This window comes from Oncorhynchus tshawytscha, linkage group LG33 (genome assembly GCF_018296145.1).
Source record: "Oncorhynchus tshawytscha isolate Ot180627B linkage group LG33, Otsh_v2.0, whole genome shotgun sequence".
NCBI lineage: Eukaryota > Metazoa > Chordata > Actinopteri > Salmoniformes > Salmonidae > Oncorhynchus > Oncorhynchus tshawytscha.
In genome coordinates, this window is record NC_056461.1 from 14,152,066 (window position 1) to 14,170,075 (window position 18,010).

An 18,010-nucleotide genomic window follows, 5' to 3' on the forward strand; every position below is an offset into this window, starting at 1 on the left:
TTTTGTGCGGGCTTGTTTTCTGTTAGTTGAGGTTGTTGCGTGCAGTGTTCCCTGTCTGTTTGTGCCCTGTTTTGGGTTGGACACTTTTTTTATATTTGCCTGTTGTTTTAGGCGTTTGTGTTGGATGCCACAATAAAGTCTGGTTTCCCCCCATTATCCTCTGCTCTCTGCACTTGACTCCGCACCCACCACTCCAGGCTGTGTGACACCCGTGCTTGCACGCATCCCCCTTTTTCCTCCAAACATAACGATGGTCATTATGGCCAAACAGTTCTATTTTTGTTTCATCAGACCAGAGGACATTTCTCCAAAAAGTATGATCTTTGTCCCCATATGAAGTTGCAAACTGTAGTCTGACTTTTTTATGGAGGTTTTGTAGCAGTGGCTTCTTCCTTGCTGAGTGGCCTTTCAGGTTATGTCGATATAGGACTTGTTTTACTGTGGATATAGATACTTTTGTACCTGTTTCCTCCAGCAGCTTCACAAGGTCCTTTGCTGTTCTGGGATTGACATGCACTTTTCACACCAAATTATGTTCATCTCTAGGAGACAGAACTCGTCTCCTTCCTGAGCAGTATGATGGCTGCGTGGTCCCATGGTGTTTATACTTGCTTACTATTGTTTGTACAGATGAACGTGGTACCTTCAGGTGTTTGGAAATTGCTCCCAAGGATGAACCAGACTTGTGGAGGTCTACATTTTTCTTCTGAGGTCTTGGCTGATTTCTTTTGATTTTCCCATGATGTCAAGCCAAGAGGCACTGGGTTTTCAAGGTAGGCCTTGAAATATATCCACATGTACACCTCCAATTGACTCAAATGTTGTCAATTAGCCAGAAGCTTCTAAAGCCCTGACATCGTTTTCTGGAATTTTCCAAGCTTTTTAAGGGCACAGTCAACTTAGTGTATGTAAACTTCTGCCCCACTAGAATTGTGATACAGTGAATTATAAGTGAAATAATCTGTCTGTAAACAAATGTTGTAAAAATGACTTGTGTCATGCAAAAAGTAGATGTCCTTACCGACTTACCAAAACTATAGTTTGTTAACAAGAAATGTGTGGAGTGGTTGAAAAACGAGTTTTAATTAAAGACTCCAACCTTGGTGAACTTCTGACTTCAACTGTATGTCACTCCCTTTGGTTCCCCAGGCGTCATTGTGTGTCATGTCTGTTCGTTGTTCTTCTTTTTGTATTACGTAACGTTTATTTATCAAAACACTCACTTCCCTGAACTTGCTTCCCGACTCTCAGCACACATCGTTACGGTGACAAATATATTTGGGTTTCCATGTTGTACCTACATTTTTAAACTATTACAAGAGGTGGTTACATCACGTGCGGTTATGATGAGGACGACAACATCTAATGCTGGCTTCAACTTGGCTTTGTATACAAAGCCTTCCATTACAAAAGGAACCTAAAAAAACAGCCATGGTGAGATTCAAATGGTGAGCTTAATGCTACTGCTATTCATGGCTTTATTATGTGTGCCTGCGTTGGCCACATCGGCTTCAGAAAAATCTCCATGCATCCAATTTATTTTATCAGGCAAGTCCACATTATATTCACATATTTTAAAATGTAGTAATAATTTGAATAGAAATGCATTGGCAAGGCCTAAAAAATATATTATTCTTACTGGTAATGGCCTACTTTTTTAAAACACTATTTGCGTGCTTTTTACGGGGAGGGGAGGTTCTATATTGGGCCCTATGTGTACAGTTATATAAATTATACAATTGTATAACATTGAGGTCCTTGAAAATTCAAATTCAGTGGTTGAAAAAGTCCCTGAAATTCCTTGAATTTCACTTTCCAATGTCTGTCTATGTTGTCGTATAGGGTGGAGTTATGGACCATTTTGCATGTACAGTATTCCTCTAAGTAGCCCTTTACGTGGAAATGTTGAAAAATAATTTGTATTTTTATTTAAAAAATGTATTTTATGTTTATCCCAATGTCACACATTGTCCCCGTTATTTATAAAAAGACCCATATATACTTATTGTGGGTCATTTTAGATCTGAGGATAGGATAAGCAATATGATTGAGTAGAACAGCATTACTGGGGCGGCAGGGTAGTCTACTGGTTAGAGTGTTGGACTAGTAACCGAAAGGTTGCAAGTTCAAATCCCCGAGCTGACAAGATACAAATCTGTCGTTCTGCCCCTGAACAGGCAGTTAACCCACTATTCCTAGGCTGTCATTGAAAATAAGAATTTGTTCTTAACTGACTTAAATAAAGGTCAAATAAAAAAATAAAACTGAAAGTGTCTACAGTATGTGGGATGAATTGTGCACTGGATTTCAGGCCTGTATTTTCTACACACATCAGCAGTGCTGTGTTATTGTACGTACAGGGAGGGATGGAGAAATTGTCCACTACTTGTTCTGTAACCAGATCAATGGAGGGATGTTAAAGTCAGACATAACTAAAGGCTATATTGATTAGTCATTTGCTCCAAACTAACAGACTGAGCATGTTTTTATCTGCTGTATGATACCCCAGACTCTTGTTACTGGCTGTAGACACAGGAAACAAAAAGACACAAGGGAACACCGTGGAAAACACAGTGGAACACAGCGGAAACACAGCGGACAATGACGGAACTAACGGCACGTGTACAACAGACACAAGATCCTCGTCTGCATGGTGTTACTCTGTGTCTCATGCCGTTCAATGTTAAAGGTGTGAGGTTTGTGTGTGTGTGTGTGTGTGGGGGGGGGTGTAAAGTGTGTCATCATGTGAGATTGTTTTCACCTACTGTTTACAAGCTCGGTGTTGTCCTGAGACAGCTCAGCCTGTTACATACATAATAGAGTAACGTGTAGGTAATACGTGTATTGACTGGTCAGTAGGAGCAGCAGGCTGTAGACCAGTGGATATGTGTGATGTATAATGGTCTATGTTACATACTGTAAGGTGTTCGTGTTGATGGTTTTATTCGTTTGGGAGATTAGATTAACCAAGGTTATTGGCTGGCCCTTGACCACGTCCTCTTATTGATGCGATCACTCGTCTTCAGCATGCTAGCAGGGACGTGCGTGTGTATGGCAGTGCGTGTGTATGGCAGTGCGTGCGCGTGTGGTTGTGCCTCCTGTATGTGTACGGGTGTCTGTCTTCATTTTCTGTGTGTACAGTTTAAAATAATTGATGATGAATTTATGTTGGCATGCATTCTATTTCCTGTGTTTTAATGAGTATGTCTGCCATCCTCTCTGACCGATGCTGTGTGCCAGTGTGGTAATGAAGGCTGGTTAGTGTGAGTGTGGGCGTGTGTCAGGGCTAGGTTAACATGGCTATTTCCAGTCCATTCTACAGCGCCTACACACACTGAGAAGTGCATGCTCACACACTCATACACGGATGCTTGACAGCGTGAGCACGTGAATGTGGAACACACACGCAAATGGATAAATGTTCTCCAAGTCATACAGGATCATGTGGTTTGTGATGTAACGGATACAATAGTTACTGTGCTGATTCTGTAGAGTTTTATATTGAAGTGGATCTACAGTACTTTAACGTGCTCATTTTCCGGATGTTTGTCTCTTCTTTTGTTCTCTCTCTCTCTCTCTCTCTCTCTCTCTCTCTCTCTCTCTCTCTCTCTCTCTCTCTCTCTCTCTCTCCCTCTCTCTCTCTCTCTCTCTCACACACACACACACACAACCACACGCACATACACACACAGATACACAATATGTGACCGACCTCCTTGATTCAGTCTTATGTAGCAAAAATTTGAAATTGTGTTTCTTACATTGGATAAAAGTAGAGACTCAGAGCTAGAAAATGGTATATCATACACTACAGTTGAGGAACAATGGGGAAGAAATTCAGCCTTGAAAAGTGATACACTTTTGAGAAACCCCACTTTTGAGAAAATGGCTGTTGAATGTTTTGCTACACCTACTGTTTTGCTACACCTTGCTACACCTACTGGAGAGCTCTTCTTTGTCCACACCCATTCAGCATCGTTCACACCCTCTTAAGCCTTAGCCCCACCCATCTCTTTAAGGATTCACAGGCGAGGCCACGTGGTAAACACACGCTATATCAAATTAAATCTACATTTATTCATCACATGCACAGCATACAGAAGGTGTAAAGAGTACTGTGAAGTGGTCACTTACATAGTAGCAATATCAACAACAGAAAGTGTCCAGATGAAATACTTTATAAATATATTATCATTATTGTCTAAATTGATAGGTCATGTGAAGAAAATGCTATAACCACCCCCCAGCCACATCTAGCTAAGTGGTTGAGTCACTGTTGTCTAGACATGTACACATGTTCATGAAAGACGATAGATGGCTGTAATCCCCACTCAGACACACCTGGCTAATTTGATGGGTCATGTAATAATCTGTCCGAAGTGGAGTCTTTTGTTTAGACATGTAGCTAAGTACCTAGCTAGCTAAACAATGAACAGGCATATTCCCAACTCATACTACTACCAATACAAACATTGTCAAAGCTGTAGTATGAATCTGCAGGTAGCTAAAGCCAACAAACTAGGTTCATTGTTAGCTGGCTTATATCTTTCAAAAAATGTAACAGTAGCAAAGGACTGTCAACACAAACTGCTCACGTTATAGACAGAAGCATGCTACATGGCAGACCAATCCAAACTCATCTCCTGGTATGTTCAGCCCATCCATTATCTCAGCCAATCACTTTTTCCATGGCAAACCAACTAGGCTCTTAACAATTTATGGATGGAATACAAGTTTGTTATTAAGGCACATGGAAGTTCACATGTTCCAGACAGCATTTCTGCCCCCCAAAATGATGTACACATTCAAATGCTGCTCCTGTGAAGTAGTGACGTGTGACATATGCCTAGTTTCCTGAAATGAGTCACGGTACTGAGGTAAACAGGGCAGAAGACTGATCTCTGTGGAGCCTTTAAAGAAGAAGAGAAAAGTCCATTAATAAACACCTGATATACAGCTGCATGTGGAGAGAAAGGCTTGTTATCGCTGAACTCCACGTTTAGTGTAGAGACCTGAGCAACACACACACACACACACACACACACACACACACACACACACACACACACACACACACACACACACACAGCCTAGCACAGTAAGATAAAAGGAATAATCCCACAGGGTTTAAAATTCACTGTAAAACCAGCTAATTAAAATGATGATACACACACACACACACACACACACTTCAGCCTAGCTACAGTAAGATAAAAGGAATAATCCCACCAGGGTTTAAAATTCTACTGTAAAACGAGCTAATTAAAATGATGATACACACACACACACACACACACAGCAGATTACAGGCGTCCACAGAGGCCCCACTACTGTGATGGATCGGTCTACATGAGCCCCATAGAGAATTGGGGAGGAGGGAGGGAACACGGTACTCTCATGGCAAATAAAGCAAAATGTTTTTGATCACATTTTCAGTTAATTACCAGCGAACCCATGTGTAGTAGGAACATTCACTGTAATGGTAGACTGTATATTTAGTTACATTAAAAATGACATTGTCTATATCGTATTATGCGATGAGGCATTTTATTTATGAGCAGTGTTGGGGTTGCGTTACGTAATCAGATTACTTTTATGAGTAACATGGTAAAGTAACGTGTTACTTTTTCAAATTGGGTAATATTATTACAGTTACTTTGTCTAACAACGCGTGTGTTACTTTCAGAATCAATCTCTACTGGTCGTGTGTTTCCATGTTCCGGTCTTGACCTGTTTCCTCATTTAGTTCTCAAGTGAGCGGAGAAAGGCTGTTTGGAGAAATGTCATGACAACTGCCGTCCATAGAAATGTATAACGGGCGCACCTCTGATCTTCAACATTGATCGCTTCTGTGATAGCAAATCCCATAGAGGGCTTCCCCATCTAGTTGCATGTGTGCCCTCTATACATATCTATGGGTTCGCGTTTGGGGTGTGAACGTTTAAATGCTAAAACATTTAAACGAAATTGGAAGCGTTACTATTTCCCCCCCACAAAATGTGAATCATACTGCAGCTGGCTTGCCTGCTTTTTCCCATCGCTAATTATGTGAGTGTGTGTTCAGTCTTCAAGCCATAAGACTGTTAAATACTATAGTTAGTGTGGGTAGCTATTGGTTAACTATTTAACTATCTGTATGGACCCTTTTTGTACTAACTCTTCTGACTCTTTAGCTACTGTTTAATATAGAACATCTGTACAGATCTGTGGCTTACAGTATACTGTACATGGCTAATGAAGCGTCCCATATATAGCTTAGCATTTGTAGTCTAGCACAGGAAAGCAGCGCCACAGATGAAAGGAGAAACTCGTGATCAAACCTGAGTTAGTAAGTAGCCTATCTTTGGTAGGGCATGAGCGGCTCGCCTCGCTCACTCTGACAGTCAAACAAACGGGTGAGATTGAGATTTTCTTTCATGAAAGTAACTCAAAGTAATATACAGTGCATTTGGATTCAGACCCCTTGACCTTTTCCACATTTTGTTACGTTACAGCCTTATTCTAAAATTGTTTTTTTTAATCGTTTTTTTTTTATATCCTCAGCAATCTACACACAATACCCCATAATGACAAAGTGGGAAACTACAATTTCTAAAACAAAAATCACACCCTAATCTTGTTTACCTGTCCTTGTGCTTGTCTCCACCCCCCTCTAGGTGTTGCTCATCTTCCCCACTTATCCCCTGGGTATTTATACCTGTGTTTCCTGTCTGTCTGTGCCAGTTTGTCTTGTTTGCCAAGTCAACCAGCGTTTTTCTCTCAGGTCCTGTTTTTCCCAGTCTCTCTTTTTCTCATCCTGCTGGTTTTGACCCTTGCCTGTCCTGACTGATCCAACCTGCCTCAGCACTCTGCCTGTCCCTGACCTCAAGCATGCCTGTCTGCCTGCCGCCATGTACCGTTTTGGACTCTGCCCTGGATATGAACGCTCGCCTGTCCCTGACCTGCCTTTTGTCTATCCCTTTGATTGTAATAAATACCGGAGCTCAAACCATCTGCCTCCTGTTTCTGCATCTGGGTCTCGCCTCGTGTCGTGATGAAAACAGTTTTTGCTTTGTTTTTATGGGGTATTGTGTGTAGTTTGATGAGGATATTAAAAAAAGATCCAATGTAACATTTTAATATATTTTAGAGTAAGGCTGTAACGTAACAAAATGTGGAAAAAGTCAAGGGGACTGAATAGTTTCCAAATGCACTGTAGCTAGTAAAATGTAATGGTTTACTTTCCACACAAAGTAAATTGTAAAGTAACATGAAATACATGGCCTCTGTCTGACTTTATCTCTCACCCCCATCTCTCTCTCTGTATCTCTCCCTCCTCTGTTCCTCCCTCACTCCCTCTCTCCATCACACACACTAGAAACGATATGTTTCAGACAGGAACATTTGTAATTAATCGCCCCCGCTTTCTGTTCTCACAGTTGATTGGACGCCGTATCCCTTGGTGAGGCGATAGACGACGCCCACGCTGCACCCATCAATCTCCAGTGACGTCCCTTTGTCACACGCACCGCCAGCCACCGCCCACCCGAGCCACACAGCCAATGAAAATACAGCTTAGGTGAGATGACAGGTAAGTCCCACACACACTTCCCTCACACACATATAATGACACCACACACACACATACACACACACACAGAACACATCCCACCCACTCTCACACAAATGCATCGCTATAGACCACTAACCAGTCTTCACCATCCACATTCACCTGTCTAACATACACACACACACGCACGCACACACACACACACACACACACTCGCATGCACGCACGCATGCACACACACACACACAGACTCAAAGCTTCAGTCAGTTACTAGTCAGTCGATCTCAAAGAAACAGACATTTGGGGTTAGTTCTGTTCTTTAAAAGACGGCCGTTATGTGCTAATTAGAGGATAAATGCTGGAGATGTTGGCCTTTCTGCTCAGCTCCATTAGCCAGTAGAAAGAGTCTCCTACACCAAGAGGAGACTATGCACTCTGAGAAGAAGAAAGGTTTAGCTGGAGGAGTCTGAGAGAAAATAAGCTTTCACTTCCAGCTCTCTTTCTCTCTCTCTCTCTCTCTCTCTCTCTCTCTCTCTCTCTCTCCCTCTGTCTCTCTCTCTCTCTCTCCCTCTCTCTGCTCTCTCTCTCTCTCTCTCTCTCTCTCTCTCTCTCTCTTTCTCTCTCTCTCTCTCTCTCTCTCTCTCTCTCTCTCTGTCTCTCTCTCTATCTCTTTCTCTCTCTCTCTCTCCCTCTCTCTCCCTCTCTCTTTCTCTCTCTCCCTCTCTCTGTCTCTCTCTCTATCTCTTTCTCTCTCTCTCTCTCTCTCTCTCTCTCTCTCTCTCTCTCTCTCTCTCTCTCTCTCTCTACTTCTGTAGGAGGAAAACTATTTTCTTTCAGAGCGGTCTTATCTGAACTGTAATGGCAAGTAATTTAAAGGAAATTAACATTTTGACACTCCTCAGGGCAGGGAAAATGCAGAAATCAGAGGATGAGAGGAGGAACGGGAGAGGCAGAGGGGAAGAGGAGAGGAAAATGGGGGGGGGATTTGCATGTAATTCAGTTTCATTAAATGAATGGCTGTGTCTTGGTTCAGGGTTAAGTGTGGTTGTGTTAAACCGTCCGGAGCCATCACATTGACCTTACCCCCCAGCCTTCTAATGGGTGACACCACTATGGACTAAAGACGTTTCACAAACCTGTAGAATTCCACTATAGAACACTGACTAACTGTCAAATAAAATGGTGAATGACTATAAAGCCTGACTGTAGCTAGTTTGAGGACCATGTCATTATGGTCTGCCCACCTGCTCTGGTCACTGAGCGTGTTGCCGTGGGTTACAGACAAGGGCTTTGGACTGGGGGCTTTGCGGGATTTGGAAGGGAGTGACGTGTGTGTGAGACAGAGTGTGTGTGAACGGTAGCGGAAGTATTTTTGGGGCTGAGGCAGAGAGGAGCGTGAAGAGCTGTCAGGTAGCAATGGCTAGGCAGCTATGCTGTTCCCGTGGGAACGAATTACATTCCGAGAGGAAGACAAGCATCTCAGTCCTTCTGCTTCTCTCTCTCTCTCCTCCAGAATGACACCACCTTTAAGTCTTTCTTTCTCTTTCTTACCTTCTACCCTTTTCTACTATACAGCTATCCTCTGGCCCTGTCTTTCACTGTCCACCTCACCCTCCCTCCCTCCATACTGTCAATTTCTCTCTCTCTTTCTCTCCATTTCTCTCACTCTCGCTGTCTCTCTCGCACTCTCTCTCTCTTTCGCTCCCTCTCTCTTTTTCTCTGTCTACCTCACTTTCTCTCACTCTCACTGTCCATTTCCCTCTCTCTTTCTTCCTCTCTCTCTGTCCCCCTCTATTTACCTTGTTCCTTTTCTCTCCCTCAGTCTTTCTCTCCTTTTCTTTCTATCCCCCTTCTTTCTATCCCCCTTCTTTCTCTCCTTTTCTTTCTATCCCCCTTATTTCTATCCCCCTTCTTTCTCTCCTTTTCTTTCTATCCCCCTTCTTTCTATCTCCCTTCTTTCTATCTCCCTTCTTTCTATCGCCCCTTCTTTCTATCCCCCTTCTTTCTATCCCCCTTCTTTCTATCCCCCTTCTTTCTATCCCCACTTCTTTCTATCCCCACTTCTTTCTATCCCCCTTCTTTCTATCCCCCTTCTTTCTATCCCCCCTTCTTTCTATCGCCCCTTCTTTCTATCCCCCTTCTTTCTATCCCCCTTCTTTCTATCCCCCTTCTTTCTATCCCCCTTCTTTCTATCCCCCCTCTTTCTATCCCCACTTCTTTCTATCCCCCCGTCTTTCTATCCCCCTTCTTTCTATCCCCCTTCTTTCTATCCCCCTTCTTTCTACCCCCTTCTTTCTACCCCCTTCTTTCTATCCCCACTTCTTTCTATCTCCCTTCTTTCTATCCCCCTTCTTTCTATCCCCACTTCTTTCAATCCCCCCTTCTTTCTATCCCCCTTCTTTCTATCCCCCTTCTTTCTATCCCTCCAGGGCCAGGTGGATTAGCGGTGAAAGCTCATTACATGAAATGTAATTACCACCTGTGTCGATAAGAATCGATCGGCTTGGCCCCGCAGATCACTTCACATGAAGGCCCCCCAAGATATGCCTCTGCAAAGACCACGGCTACCGTGGCGCCAGCCCCAGCAATGCTTTATTTCCTGTCTGGTTGCCCTGAGCGATGGGAGATAGCATTGACACAGGTGTGTGAAGTGGAGTCAGACCTGTCGGAATGCTTTCAGTGTGGCCTCGCAGCAGAAATGAGATTCCTTATCAAATCAGCCGGATTAGGGAAAGTGTCTGGGGAAAAAGTCGATCTGCAGGGTTTGGCTGTAGGAGGGAGGGGGATAAGGTGTGTGTGGGGAGGGGGGTTGGGGTGTGTGTGTGTGTGTGCATGCGCAGGCCAGTACAGCTGCTGTCTGTGGGGTTGAGTTTCTCTGTTGTCTGTTCTTTGTTTAACATGGCTTTAGAATGTCTTCCCTCTTCTCCTTCACTTTACCTCCTCTGATTGAGTAATTCATTGTGTTTTCTCCACTAGTATGTACGACAGTGTATTTGTTGTACAGTCAACAGGGTATGTTTGCGTTCAGAGTGAGTGTCAGTGTCATTGCTTGCAGTAGTACTGGGGGGGGGGCGATCGATAGAGCAGTGACAGCGTGTTGTAAACCTTGAAAAGAGACAAAAGACTCCTGGATCAGACTGGGGCTGTTGGTCTGGGAGGAATAGCCAGTACACACACACACACACGCACACTTACACACACACATGCACACACACAGTGTCACACACTCTTAAGCAAACACAGAGACACACCCCTATACAATGGTAACTCACTATATATATGAACATAAACCACTAGACATATACAATACTGTCCTCATATACAATAGATGACTCCCTTAGAAATATTACAAACTCCAGACACACATGGCCTGCAGAGAATGTAACACTTAGGTTAGTCTTTGATTTTGGCATTGCCTCAAATGCCCTGTGTTGCTGTCTGTCTGATCACAAATTACTTCAGAGGTCCACCTGAGAATCCACCTGAGTGTGTGTGTGTGTGTGTGTGTGTGTGTGTGTGTGTGTGTGTGTGTCTCATTCCATGGTTCTGATAGTTATTTGGGAGGACGTTCTGAATGTCACTCATGAACTCTCATCAAACTGACAGCTCCGACCAGTGACACACCCAAACACACACACACACACACACACAATGTCCGTCCCACTTCAGTCCAGGAGTGAAATAAACACAAAAACAAACACACACACCCTCTTCTGTAAACACACACAGGCTCATAACAGCCAGCATGCTAATTCAGCTTATTAAACCATCAGACCCGCACTCATATCAAAGATAATCTAATCATTTCATAAACAAATACCCCTAGACTCTGTTCAAGCACACACAGAGTACTATTAACACTCATGCAAATAGCAGGCTATTTTCAGACTGTTGTTTTGCTCACAGGGATTTTTGCCACATCAGATGACTTCTGAGAAGTGTTAAAAATCATCGTTAATTTTATTGAACAGAGAGATGTGAGAGACAGTCAAAGGAGGAAAGTTTTGCGGATTATTTTTGAGCTACTTTTTCTTCCCTCTCAACTACAGGAAGCGCAAGGAGACAGGAGGGTAAAGGGAATTTATTAGTAGGTTACGCAAAGAAATGAACGGACTTCTAGACACACGCAAACAAGGAAGCATATTTGCACCTGCGTACGTACTAACACACGCATGCACACACGTGCACATACACCCACCCCACACACATACAAATACACCCCTCCCCTCCCACCCTCCTTAAACACTCACCCCCATTCCTCCCTCTCTCCTCTTGGTCCTCTTCTCAATCCTCTCCTGGTCCAGTCGTCTCATCCCGGCGCCCCTAAAAGAACAACAACAGTGTGAATAGTGAACCTGTCTTCAGGAGTCTATAGAGAAATGGAATAATGTCTTTAGGAATAAGACTTGCGCTGGGATGAGGAGGAGAGAGGAGAGGAAAAGAGAGGAGAGGAGGAGAGAGGAGAGGAGGAGAGAGGAGAGGAGGAGAGAGGAGAGGAAAAGAGAGGAGAAGGGGGGGCCAGGGCGAAAGCCCTCCAATTAAGACAGCCTTCCGCCTGCACCAGCGTCACCATGGCAACTGTCAGGTAGATTTCCTGGTGGCGTGTGGTGGTGGTGGAGACGGTTGGGTCGGGAGGCTGAAAGAGAGAGACCGAGCTCTTATTTCTCTGTATTGCGCTAGGTTTCTGTCTCGCTGTGTTCCTGTCTCTCACTGGCTTTCGCTCTCTGCCTTGTGTCACTGGCCCTGCCCCAATAGTAGGCTTTTTGAGTATGCGAAGTTCGCCAGGATGCCATACTGATTTCAGCTTTTCTTCTAGTAGAATTCGCTGCACACTATTGAAGAAGAGAATGGTCTTTTCACACTCAGGTGTGTTCGGCAACAGCTGACAACAAATGGCAGGGAACAAGAGCGGTTGTTGATATTAGTTGCGTGCTGCATGTTTTTACTAAACAGTATGTTCTAAATAGTATGTCTTGTGACTAGTACACAGTATGCAGTTTAAGTAGGTAGTAAGCAACACAGATAGAACACACTCTCTCCCTAATTGTTTTTTTCTAGTATGTTGTTTCATACTCACTTTCACTCCCTCTTTTCTCACTTTGTCTCCTCTCTCTTCACATCTCTATCTCCCTCCCTCTCTCTGCAGAGCTGAAACTCCTGGTGAGACAGGAGGACTGGCATTTAGAAAAAAATACATCTCCCGTGGCTGTCTCCACCAGGGTTAGACAAAATACATCTCCCGTGGCTGTCTCCACCAGGGTTAGACAAAATACATCTCCCGTGGCTGTCTCCACCAGGGTTAGACAAAATACATCTCCCGTGGCTGTCTCCACCAGGGTTAGACAAAATACATCTCCCGTGGCTGTCTCCACCAGGGTTAGACAAAATACATCTCCCGTGGCTGTCTCCACCAGGGTTAGACAAAATACATTTCAGTAATTAGATCTGTCTAACAGTTTTATTTTCTCCCTCTGTGTGTGTGTGTGTGTGTGTGTGTGTGTGTGTGTGTGTGTGTGTGTGTGTGTGTGTGTGTGTGTGTGTGTGTGTGTGTGTGTGTGTGTGTGTGTGTGTGTGTGTGTGTGTGTGTGTGTGTGTGTGTGTGTGTGAGTGCACACCCGCGTGTGTATACATGTGTGTGCATACGTGCGCTCCTGCATGAGTGTGCGTGTGTTTCACCATTCTAATCTATATTTAATGCTAGGACGCAGGGCTTTAAAGAGCGCCACAGCTGGCCTGTTTGCTAATTAATGACATTTCCCCTTTAATCACCAATCACCAGTGGAAGCCTGCTCTCTCCTCTCTCTAGTCTTTCTCGCTCACCTTTGTCTAATATTCTTTCTCTCTATTCATTTCTCTTTCTGTTTTCACATCCATTCTGTCAGACTATTTTTGTTATTTCATTATATCCTTCTTCTTTCTCTTCTTTCACTTTCTCTCTATTTCTTCCTCTCTATCTTATTCTCTCTTTTCATTGTCCTCGTCACTACTCTCTCTCTCCTCTCCCCTCCCTCTCTCACTCCACTCCCTCTCACTCTCTCTCCTCTTCCACTCATCCCCATTTCTCTCTGTCCCTCTTTCACACCTGTCTTCATGAGGCTCCAGACCCTTTGGAATTGGCAGTCTCTCTCAGATCTCAACTCTGCTGTGTTTCTCCCTGGGGAGAGAGAGAGCTGCATCTCCATCTGTCTCTCAGACTCATCCTCCTTCCATCCCTCCATCTTGCCATCCCTCTATCCCTCCATCCCTCCATCCCTCTATCCCCTCCTCTAATCCCCCCACAATCATGATCCGTCACCACATGTCAGATCCGGCTTCTTTTTGCTCTCCCTCTCTCTGTCACTCCATTTCTCTCTCTCTCTATTCCCCTCTCCCTCTCTCTGTCACTCCATTTCTCTCTCTCTCTATTCCCCTCTCCCTCTCTCTGTCACTCCATTTCTCTCTCTCTCTATTCCCCTCTCCCTCTCTCTGTCACTTCATTTCTCTCTCTCTCTATTCCCCTCTCCCTCACTCACTATATTTCTCTCACTCTCTATTGTCCCTAGCTGCCCTTAGTCACCCTCTCAATCTCTCCTCCTCTATTTACCCGTCCCCCTCTCCATTTCCCATTTCTCTCTCTCCCCGTCCCCTCTCCCTCTTTTTTCCTTTATGAAAAGGATATTGCAGGAGGTCATTTCAGAAATGCAGCGGACCCTCTCCTCAAGCAATCTCCTCTTACAGTGTGTTCCTGATCCAGCCGTTCAGCTATTCTGCCCTGCAGCGTTACACTTGTTTAAAGGGTGAATGTTCATGTCATGACTGCAATAGCAAGGGGGCGAGCCCTTTTTCCGACAGAGTAGCAGCTGCTTTTTGCTAAGACCTGTAAGAGTTGACTTAAAGTCGAATAGTTTCTTAGAGAACAACTTGGCTTCAAAGAGAACAGCCTCTTCCACCAAGTCTGCTTCCTACTCCTTACTGACAAAATGCCCGTTGCTAAGATACCTACGAAAATGCACGGCGCATACCATGTCTGTAGACTATTTTAAGACGCTGACGATACAAAGGTTCACACCATTAAATATCATTGGACTGTGCAGTTCATATTGTACACGCTGGATGAATATTGTTTCCTGTAGAAGCGCTGTAACAAAGTGCCATTCGGTTGGTAGTCGGTTTGGGAGATATAAACTGTAGTCTTGGGTTGAGAGGTGGGGAGATCAATTTGCCGTCAAATAATTAGCCACAAAGATGCAGCGACCTGGCTGAACAAGATCAAGAAAGGCAGCAGACCACTAAAGTTATTGCTATTATCATTACTAGTTATAGTACATTAGTAGTAGCGGCAGCAGGAATAGCAGTAGTAGTTCTGTTGGTTCTGAGCCAATGGAAAGACATGACGCTTTTGCCGGCCGTGTTTCAGTGTTGTGTTGTGTACACAGAGCGGGGTGATGAATGTGCGGTAGTTCCCTGTGTCTAGCCTTGCCGTGCGTATTCACCCTGGATCAATACTTGTAATTGTGCGCTTGACTGGTGACGGATATCTGACAGATAGCATGTAGCTCACTCGGCCCGTAGTCTTCCACGTAACTAATGAACCCTGTGCCACTCACAACTTTATTCTCGCCGTCTGTCTGTCTGTGTGTCGGTCCGTCGGTCTGTCTGTCTGTGTGTCTGTCTACCTATCCCAATTAGAAAGATAAACAGACCAGCATATTGTTTTTAATAGCAAACCGTTACTATCCCCCCTCACCTTCTGTCATTCCCTGTTCTATTGCATAGATAGCATTGTGTTGTTTATTTACCTAGCCAACTGCTCCTTGGAGAGCAGTAATAGAGCACTTGAACAGAAGGATTGGATGTGCCATACTTCAACCTCCCCAACTAAATCAACCTCTCAAACCCCTAGGCCCTTATGTGGCTGAGCTCTTAGAGGACACACATATCTACACAAGCACACACACACACACGCACACACACACACACACACACACACACACACACACACACACACACACACACACACACACACACATATATCAACACAAGCACACACACACACACGTACACACACACACACACACACACACACACACACACACACACACACACACACACACATATCATATACAACACAAGCACACACACACACACACACAGTACAGTAGATTGTAATGTTTAGTTATTCATGTGTTTGAGCATTGGGAGCACTGGGGCACATTTAGTATCCCTCTCACTGTGTTGGTGCTGTACTCTTCTGCCTGGTGTCTGACTCCTAACAGAGATGAAGATGTTCCTTAGCCTCCATAGAGGTGCTTTATGTGGTTAATAACCGTGAGCCGTCTGAAGAACAGCTTCGTTAGAGGAAGTGTTTTATTGCGATGGAAGAGGGCTATGTTACTTTCCTCATTGATGGTTGCTTGAATGACTGTGCATGTGCAGCAGAGGTGATTTAGCAAATGTAACAAGTAAACTTGTCTGAGGCCTGAAGAGTCTAGAGTGAAGCTGGCAGAGTGAATACCTAGACTTTAGCTTGGTGGGCTAACACAGGCTAGATCCGGTCCGTCACACACACAGAAATTCTGTTTTTAGTCCTAATTCCATCCATCTCTTTAAAAAGCACCATTGCCAGGTTGTGCGTACTTAATCTGTTGATTGTGCACAGACGGTGTAACGGTGGTTTTGGTCTCTAGTACTGCCTGTTCCTCTCCAGCTTTATTTACGCTCTCTGTCTCTGAATATAACCAATCAATATCCCTCGGCAACGAATGACATATCACCTCCCCCTCAAGCTTTTGTCCCTGACTAAATCCCTCCTCGCCACAATTCCATTCCAGGTAGATCACCAGCCAGACAGATAGGGACCAGGGAACCATAACTACCCATCTAAACCCTGAGAAAATGGCCTCCTGCCTTCGATCAATGCCACTGCGTTTATGTATCAGTAAATCAACTCTATTGAGATTAGACCAATTGGTGGAGGTTTATTCTACCCTGTTCCTTGATAGAGATCTAGTGGGTGGCTAAGACCCCTGTGAGCGCTAGTGTGAAGCGGTGTGTACAGAATGCACTGTTACGTTTTAAAGCAGGAGGGAGACGAAAGAGAGAGGATGTTTGTAAAAAGGAGCCAACAGGTCTGTGGAACTACAGAGATTAACGTGGTAAAGTGGATTAGGGAATGCTGTTCGGATATTCCTCCCTGGCTCCAGAGAAGGTCTTTAGAAAAGGAGAGAAACATCTGCTGGAGCTTAGCAAGGCGATGAAGGCTCCTGAAAAAGCCAGAAATCAAAACGGTGCCGGTGCGGGCGGACACACATACACACACACACACACCGGCGTGTAGTTAGGAGCTCGTCTTCCTCTCATTATTACCCCTCCCATACACATAACACGTAACCTGTTTGTGTGTGTGTGTGTGTGTGTGTGTGTGTGTGTGTGTGTGTGTGTGTGTGCCTCAAATGCCCTGTGTTGCTGTCTGTCTGATCACAAATTACTTCAGAGGTCCACCTGAGAATCTGAGTGTGTGTGTGTGTGTGTGTGTGTGTGTGTGTGTGTGTGTGTGTGTGTGTGTGTGTGTGTGTCTGTGTCTGTGTCTGTGTGTGTGTGTGTGTGTGTGTGTGTGTGTGTGTGTGTGTGTGCGATCAGTCTCTCTATACAAATGTGCTCCGACTAGAGATGTTAGATATATTTGTATTTTAACTGAGCGATGCAGGAGTTGTGAATTGTATCCTGTGTGATTGAAGCCGTTGGATTTGAAAGTTGCAGATTCTGCAGAATGACATAATTATGCTCTCTATCTCTGACTCTCTCTCTCGCTCTCTCTCTCTCACTCTCTCTCTGTCTCTCTCTGTCTCTCTCTCTGTCTCTGACTCTCGCTCTCTCTCTGTCTCTGTCTCTGACTCTCTCTCTCTCTCTCTCTCACTCTCTCTCACTCAGTCTCTCTCTCTCTCTCTCTCTCTCTCACTCAGTCTCTCTCTCTCTCTCTCTCTCTCACTCAGTCTCTCTCTCTCTCTCACTCTCTCACTCTCTCACTCAGTCTCTCTCTCTCACTCTCTCTCACTCAGTCTCTCTCTCTCTCTCACTCTCTCTCACTCTCACTCAGTCTCTCTTTCTGTTGTACCTTTTCTTTGCCATTTATTTACATCTTTATCAGTTCTCTGACATAATGGGGACATGTGTTTCAAATTAGATTAAACAAAAAAAAGCAAGTGTTCTGTCAGTGTGGTTTGCTTCTGGACAGGTTTTGAAACAGCCGCACGCCTTGCCTGGGCCATTAACCATAAGTACGTCTTCCGAGAATGTCACTTTCGCTGAACAAATAGTCCAAGTGGAATAGTATTTGCATTTGTGTAAAGAGCTCAGATCAAATAGACAGACGGGAGTTGTTCGCTAATGTTACGTTAGAGTTCTAGGCACGTTGTACGAATGTATATGAGAGTGGAAGTACGTGATGCATTGGGAACAGGATGTTCCAACCATATTTTATAA

At 44.3% G+C, this 18,010-nt stretch overlaps 1 long non-coding RNA gene across 1 annotated transcript in view; it reads left to right on the forward strand.

Moving 5' to 3' along the window:
- The first annotated feature begins 1,238 nt into the window (after window positions 1-1,238).
- LOC112214247 overlaps window positions 1,239-18,010 on the forward strand; it is a 38,769-nt gene continuing 21,997 nt past the window's right edge. The window contains exons 1-2 of the long non-coding RNA XR_002948095.2: window positions 1,239-1,448; window positions 7,419-7,570. This is a non-coding gene — a long non-coding RNA (uncharacterized LOC112214247). The remainder of the gene's footprint in view (window positions 1,449-7,418; window positions 7,571-18,010) is intronic.